The 8,809-nt window shown below is 38.5% G+C and overlaps 1 pseudogene; it reads left to right on the top strand.

The window, feature by feature from the left end:
• The window catches only part of LOC109245152 (60S ribosomal protein L28-like), a 53,832-nt pseudogene extending 45,614 nt beyond the window's left edge, over window positions 1-8,218 (top strand).
• Window positions 8,219-8,809: the final 591 nt, after the last annotated feature.

The following is an 8,809-nucleotide window of genomic DNA, read 5'->3' on the forward strand; positions in this document are numbered from 1 at the left end:
ACTCCACTTACAGAAATGGATAGATCATCTAGACACACGGTCAATAAAGAAACAAGGGCCCTGAATGATACATTGGATCAGATGGACTTGACAGATATATTTAGAACTCTGCATCCCATAGCAACAGAATATACTTTCTTCTCGAGTGCACATGGAACATTCTCCAAGATAGATCACAAACTGGATCACAAAACAGCCCTTCATAAGTTTCCAAGAATTGAAATCATACCATGCATACTTTCAGACCACAATGCTATGAAGCTTGAAATCAACCACAGGAGAAAGTCTGGAAAACCTCCAAAAGCATGGAGGTTAAAGAACACCCTACTATCGAATGAGTGGGTCAACCAGGCAATTAGAGAAGAAATTAAAAAATATACAGAAACAAATGAAAATGAAAATACAACCATCCAAATGCTTTGGGATGCAGCGAAGGCAGTCCTGAGAGGAAAATACATTGCAACCCAGGCCTATCTCAAGAAACAAGAAAAATCCCAAATACAAAATCTAACAGCACACCTAAAGGAAATAGAAGCAGAACAGCAAAGACAGCCTAAATCCAGCAGAAGAAGAGAAATAATAAAGATCAGAGCAGAAATAAACAATATAGAATCTAAAAAAAACTGTAGGGCAGATCAACGAAACCAAGAGTTGGTTTTTTGAAAAAAATAAACAAAATTGATAAACCTCTAGCCAGGCTTCTCAAAAAGAAAAGGGAGATGACCGAAATAGATAAAATCATGAATGAAATGGAATTATTACAACCAATCCCTCAGAAATACAAGCAGTTATCAGGGAATACTATGAAAAATTATATGTCAACAAATTGGACAACCTGGAAGAAATGGACAAATTCTTAAACACCCACACCCTTCCAAAACTCAATCAGGAGGAAATAGAAAGCTTGAACAGACCCATAACCAGTGAAGAAATTGAATCCGTTATCAAAAATCTCCCAACAAATAAGAGTCCAGGACCAGATGGCTTCCCAGGGGAGTTCTACCAGACGTTTAAAGCAGAGATAATACCTATCCTTCTCAAGCTATTCCAAGAAATAGAAAGGGAAGGAAAACTTGCAGACTCATTCTATGAAGCCAGTATTACTTTGATTCCTAAACCAGACAGAGACCCAGTAAAAAAAGAGAACTACAGGCCAATATCCCTGATGAATATGGATGCAAAAATTCTCAATAAGATATTAGCAAATCGAATTCAACAGCATATAAAAAGAATTATTCACCATGATCAAGTGGGATTCATTCCTGGGATGCAGGGCTGGTTCAACATTCGCAAATCAATCTATGTGATACATCACATTAATAAAAGAAAAGATAAGAACCATATGATCCTGTCAATTGACGCAGAAAAGGCCTTTGACAAAATTCAGCAACCTTTCTTAATAAAAACCCTCGAGCAAGTCAGGATAGAAGGAACATACTTAAACATCATAAAAGCCATTTATGAAAAGCCCACAGCTAACATCATAGTCAATGGGGGAAAATTGAGAGCTTTTTCCCTGAGATCAGGAACACGACAGGGATGTCCACTCTCACCGCTGTTGTTTAACATAGTGTTGGAAGTTCTAGCATCAGCAATCACACAACAAAAGGAAATCAAAGGCATCAAAATTGGCAAAGATGAAGTCAAGCTTTCGCTTTTTGCAGATGACATGATATTATACATGGAAAATCCGATAGACTCCACCAAAAGTCTGCTACAACTGATACATGAATTCCGCAAAGTTGCAGGATACAAAATCAATGTACAGAAATCAATTGCATTCTTATACACTAACAATGAAGCAACAGAAAGACAAATAAAGAAACTGATCCCATTCACAATTGCACCAAGAAGCATAAATACCTAGGAATAAATCTAACCAAAGTTGTAAAAGGTCTGTATGCTGAAAACTATAGAAAGCTTATGAAGGAAATTAAAGAAGATATAAAGAAATGGAAAAACATTCTGTGCTCATGGATTGGAAGAATAAATATTGTCAAAATGTCAATACTATTCAAAGCTATCTACACATTCAATGCAATCCCAATCAAAATTGCACCAGCATTCTTCTCGAAACTAGAACAAGCAATCCTAAAATTCATATGGAACCACAAAAGGCCCCAAATAGCCAAAGTAATTTTGAAGAAGAAGACCAAAGCAGGAGGCATCACAATCCTAGACTTTAGCCTCTACTACAAAGCTGTAATCATCAAGACAGCATGGTATTGGCACAAAAATAGACACATCGACCAATGGAATAAAATAGAAACCCCAGAACTAGACCCACAAATGTATGACCAACTAATCTTTGACAAAGCAGGAAAGAATATCCAATGGAAAAAAGACAGTCTCTTTAACAAATGGTGCTGGGAGAACTGGACAGCAACATGCAGAAGGTTGAAACTAGACCACTTTCTCACACCATTCATAAAAATAAACTCAAAATGGATAAAGGACCTGAATGTGAGACAGGAAACCATCAAAACCCTAGAGGAGAAAGCAGGAAAAGACCTCTCTGACCTCAGCCGTAGCAATTTCTTACTTGACACATCCCCAAAGGCAAGGGAATTAAAAGCAAAAATGAACTACTGGGACCTTATAAAAATAAAAAAAAACTTCTGCACAGCAAGGGAAACAACCAACAAAACTAAAAGGTAACCAAAGGAATGGGAAAAGATATTTGCAAATGACATCGGACAAAGGGCTAGTGTCCAAAATCTATAAAGAGTTCACCAAACTCCACACCCAAAAAACAAATAACCCAGTGAAGAAATGGGCAGAAAACATGAATAGACACTTCTCTAAAGAAGACATCCGGATGGCCAACAGGCACAGGAAAAGATGCTCAATGTTGCTCCTCATCAGGGAAATACAAATCAAAACCACACTCAGATATCACCTCACTCCAGTCAGAGTGTCCAAAATGAACAAATCAGGAGACTATAGATGCTGGAGAGGATGTGGAGAAACGGGAACCCTCTTGCACTGTTGGTGGGAATGCAAATTGGTGCAGCCACTCTGGAAAGCAGTGTGGAGGTTCCTCAGAAAATTAAAAATAGACCTACCCTATGACCCAGCAATAGCACTGCTAGGAATTTACCCAGGGGATACAGGAGTACTGATGCATAGGGGCACTTGTACCCCAATGTTTATAGCAGCACTCTCAACAATAGCCAAATTATGGAAAGAGCCTAAATGTCCATCAACTGATGAATGGATTAAGAAATTGTGGTTTATATACACAATGGAGTACTACGTGGCAATGAGAAAGAACGAAGTATGGCCCTTTGTAGCAACGTGGATGGAACTGGAGAGTGTGATGCTAAGTGAAATAAGCCATACAGAGAAAGACAGATACCATATGGTTTCACTCTTATGTGGATCCTGAGAAACTTAACAGAAACTCATGGGGGAGGGGAAGGAAAAAAAGAGGTTACAGTGGAAGACAGCCAAAGCATAAGAGACTCTTAAAAACTGAGAACAAACTGAGGGTTGATGGGGGGTGGGAAGGAGGGGAGGGTGGGTGATGGGTATTGAGGAGGGCACCTTTTGGGATGAGCACTGTGTGTTGTATGGAAACCAATTTGACAATAAACATCATATACTGAAAAAAATCAATAAAATAAGTTCATCTGAGGTATCCTTTAAAGAGATTATAATGACTTATTTCCATTTTTTAAATAATCTCAGTTGTGTTTACTACTAAAAATTGCATATTCTTGCTAGAGGAAACAACTTAAGATTTCCACAAGTATTTTATCAGCGCTGGAGACAGTGAACCACATAACCTGGACTAGAATTCCTATAGAGAAGAAGAGTGACTTCTTAATTTGTTTTAAAGGAGGGGCACTCACCCAGGAGCTGAATGTATACTATGTAAGATCTAACTGTAACTATCTGTGGAACCTGGAATAAATCACTTAGCTTCAGTCCCTGCACTTGTGAAACTGGGATATTAATCTCATAATTAATGGAAGACCCAATGAACTAATGTGTAATAATTAATATTCTGCATTAGCATAATGCCATTATCATTTGCTGTTTTCATCTCGTATGTGTTCTTATTATTATTTTCATTTAAATTGAAAAATCAAAAAAACATTAAATGTATTTTTAAAAGGAAATTTTATATCACCACTATAATGGAAAACAAGGATGTTTTTCATAAATAACAGATAACCATAAAGCAAACACTGTGAAAACAAAGCAATGCTACAAACTCCTACCTAGGTATCTAAATATTGTGCCAGCCGAAGATTCTGAGCCTGAAGCTTTATATTTGTAAAAAGACAGAGAGATTGTAAAGAAATTGTGATATTCAACAGATATGTCCTTTCTGAGCAGTAGGGAGGCCAGAGATAAAACAAAGAGGAGTATCTTTGTCTCTCTGTAACACAATGTTATTTAACGTTAAGACCATAGACTATCTAATTATCTTCTGTAACAACAATTTTTTGTGCCCCATATTTTGTGAAATATTAAAATGATAAACATAAAATACTTAACACAGAACCTGCCAATACATTATGGCAATTATACAAACCTAAAATGGTAGTTTTACCAAATTAGAAACCTTCATCAATCCAATTAAATGGAGCAAATTCATACAGGTGAGGCCGACTACCAGAACAATTTATTTTTATTTTAACAAATTCTCTAATTACTTTCATAGGCCGATTATAGTATTTCTCTTTCAACCATTTGGTCAAATAAAATAAAGACAGACAGCACAAAGTTTCTAAATATATAAAAATACCACACCTCCATTCTGATGATGAGACAATCCACTGAATTTGTATTTTGATTATTGTTGTTTTCAGTTCTAAAATTTCCTTTTGATTGATCTTGGCTGATAACTTCAACTTCTTTGCTAAATCTTTCCTTTTTTTTTTTTCCTTTGGCTTCAAGCACAGTCCTAATTGTCCATTGAAGCGCTATTTTTGTTTATCATGCTTACTTTAAAATATTTATCAGAAACTTCTAATATTTCTATTATCTTGTTGCTAGCACTTATTGATTATCTTCTTTACCATTCGCTTCAGATCCATCTGGCTCTCGGTATAACGTGTGATTTTTGTTTAAAACCTAAACATTTCTGTAGTATGTTATGAGACAGCCTGTTTGAGCCAGCGTTAAAGCAAAAATTGCACCAAGTTAAACAGGCAATAGAAGAGACAGACTAAAATACAGTCTAAACTCAACTGCAGTAAAGGAAGGACTAGGGAGTCTTTAAGAGCTGGGTTGGAGGTGGATCTTAGGCAGTTTGTGTTCACTATTCAGCTTTACACAAAAGTGAAGCAAACTTCCTGGAATCTTTCTAATAGGAGACTGCTGTACAATTTGGAGTGAGGTACCCATCTACCCACCTAAGTGAAATTTCTATCCACCCACAGAGACTGGGGGATAGGAGCTCTGTCTTCCTTGATGAGTAGATTTCAAAGGGATGGCTCCCAAAGTTGAGAATGACTGGCCCAGATTATTGAGAATAAACAAACAAAACAAACAAACAAACAAAAACTGGCAAGAAGCTTCTAAAAATATTACATCTCAAAGGGGCAGAAGAAGATTTTGCAATTACAACTTTTCTCAAGTAAATGCTCTAAGGAAAGGATGGTCAGAGACCTAGAGGCAGGAAGAAACCTGTCACAAGTTGGGTCATGCCGAGGGAAATGTTGAGGCCATCTCTGTCACTGGCTTTTTCTGACATGGCCCTAGCAGGGCAAAAGGTAGGGGTCCCACTGAATTATTGCCTGGTGGAAACAGAAGTCTAGATTCCCCCAGACAGCTTCCTGACACTCACGGGGGTGGTGGCGGGGCAGGGGAATGGCTCTCCATCTCTGCTGAGCAGAGTGGGAGACTGTCTCCACATGTGGTCCACACTGACACAGCGCTTGGGGGTAGGCCCGATTTGTTGATGCTTGCCGAGGTGCAAGTCCAGGTTTGCCATATGGACTCCATTGGCATTGTATAGTGTGGGGATCTGTTACTGCTCAGCAGGGATAAAAGTGCAGGCTCCCCACCTAGCTGTCCCTGACTCCAGCCTGGTGGGGGAGGAGGGAGCCTGCTGACAGCCTGACAGAGGTACAAGTATGGGCTATACATTCAGGCCTTGCTGACATAGGAGTGGAGCCAGATCTTTTGGTGCTGTATGGCTAAGTTGAGCATTGGTGGTCTAAAGATTCTTTCCTAGCCCTTTGGCTAGAGAGAGCAAGCTTTTGTTGGGCATTATCTGTGTCCGTTGGTGTTCCCAGGTGGGTAATTTTTTAAACTCCAAGTGTGTGATATGAGGCAAAAGGAAAACCCAGGAACTCACCACCACCACGTTGTTTTGGGGTCCTTTTTGGGTTTCTAGCTGGTCTTTCTTATCTCTACTTTTCTTTTTCTGTTTTCTGTTTTCTTTTTTTAATATAACGTCCAGGGCTTTTAATTGGAATAAAACTAAAGATTATTCAGGGGGAGAAATTGGAACACATATGTCTGCCCCATATTCCTGGAAGCCGAAATATAATATAATTCTTTTATGTTTTATTTTATATTTCAGAGAGAGAGACAGACGGAGAGAGAGAGAGAGAGAGAGAGAGCAGGGGAGGGGGAGAGACACAGAGACAGAATCTGAAGCAGGCTCCAGGCTCTGAACTGTCAGCACAGAGCCTGACATGGGACTCGAACTCACAAGCAGTGAGATCGTGACCTGAGCCAAAGTCGGACACTCAACCGACTGAGCCACCCAGGTGCCCCTAATATATTTTTATTTTAATAGTTCTTATTGTCTTCAATAAACACGTTGGTTTAGAAGGCAAAACTACTTCTCTTCACTGACCTGAATTGTGCTGTTCCAAGCATCACGTAGTATCTTTCATAAATCCCAAATACTGTTCTGTAATGTATAAAAAATCCTTTCCTATATTTTTGATTTTATGTGACAAAATTTTAAGCTTGGCAAAATAGGTAAGATTTTATGACATAGTGTATAGGTCCCCAAATTTAATGTGCCCTTTATTGAACCTTTAACATTGGTCAAGTTGCTTTCTTTCATCTAATTTATAATGCCTTATACAAACAACAAACAAAAAAGTAGTATTGAACTTACAAATTACTGAAAATATTAGACGTGATGATTCATGTGAATTTGTCAGCAAATTACATAGTAAATAAAAATGCTAATATTATTATAATTATATAACTTGCCATGTTCTTTCCTTCGTGCCTTTAACTGTAAATGTTTTAAAATTAGACTGGATCTAAGAATGGAGAGGAAAGCTTCAGGAAGATTCAAGAGCATGGACAGCAGAATTAAATTTATATGCAAACTAAAAAAACATTGGCCTGGTGGAAGTGAGTTATTTATAAGAGTAGAAATGTATAGCATAAATAGGCAATTAAAAAAAAAAAATCAGTCCCAGATTAAAGACTCCATGGACAAGACAGAACTACCAACAACTCTTCCGCACATTAAAAACAAAGGGAAGTTTGAAATCTCCCCATACTAGAAGATAAAAATTCACAAATACTGGCCAAATTTCATTTTCTTACTGACATTTTTACCTTTGCAAATAGAGTCTCATCTGGTAAAAAGAAAAAAAAAAATGAGACAATGCTGTGGATGGAAGGTGGAGATAGTTTATAATTTTATGTATTTTAGTATTCTGGGCATTGAATCCTAATTATTTGTTTGTATGCCTATTTTTACAATATGAAAAATGATTATCTCAAAATTTAGAGCCTTTCTTTTTTTTATACTTAGTACAGTGTCTGATGTGAAGAAAGAACTTAATGGATTTTTCTCCTGAATGAAGTGTTTAAGAGCCTTCACACAATTTTATTTTTCAGCATTCCCAAAATTTTCTCTTTTTTTTTTTCCTCAGTCACTGCACATTGTATTCCAGAAGTTTCTCACCACTCCCTTCATCGAGCCTTCCCTTTGGGCTTTAGCGTGTCACTTGTAGAAACCCAGAGGCCAGTTTGTAAAACTTTTCTTCCTCTCTGATGATCTGTACCTCCGGCCTCATTCTCTGGCTCCCCTCAGCTCTATGGGAATGGGGTTCAGCCTTTGCTCTTCGATCACCTGCACTGCACTGTCTATTGCCATCTTTCTCAGTTTCTTCTGATCTTTGTGCGGGAGTGGGACTCACTGAAGACTGGAGTTGGCACGAGTCACTACCCTGGCCCCTACCCTCAGATCCCTTTCAGCCCCTTCTCTTTCCTCTTCACTCTGTGAACACCGTTGTGTAGACTGAGCGATGCACATGGGGAAATGACAAAAACACAAGGCTCTCTTGCTGCTCCCTGCAGAGATTTTGGGGGACAGAGGGCTCTCCGCCTCATTGCTGCAAACATATTTCAATGCTCTTTCTCAGCGTGGCCAACGCAGAGCTTTGAAAAGACTCTCTGACATGTCTGTCACACTCATGAAGATGAAAGTATGTCTTTTCCTCAGCCGGTGGTAGAGGCTGCTCTGCCAGAACCCAGTGGCCTTGGCCAGTGACACCACATACGGCGGCTTATGTCACAGCCGATGTGTCACCTGAGTCTCCTAATCATCAGGGCTTCCAGGGCCTTTTAAACTCCTTCTCTGAAGCCTGACACCGAACAAATAAGATGTCAACACTCCTGAATGCACTTAGCTAGAAATTGTTTGTCCTATACTCCAAGGGAACTGTTCAGAAGCAAAAAAAAAAAAAAAAAAAAAAAAAAAAAAAAATCTGTGTATAAAAAACGGGGGGGGGGGGTAAAAATCAGGCCACATGATATTAATCTAATATTCCACTTTGTATCTATAGAAAATATAGACGATGACTTCAGCACACCT

This window comes from Panthera pardus, unplaced genomic scaffold (assembly GCF_024362965.1).
Source record: "Panthera pardus isolate Hobbes unplaced genomic scaffold, ASM2436296v1 HiC_scaffold_12, whole genome shotgun sequence".
Classification (NCBI taxonomy): domain Eukaryota; kingdom Metazoa; phylum Chordata; class Mammalia; order Carnivora; family Felidae; genus Panthera; species Panthera pardus.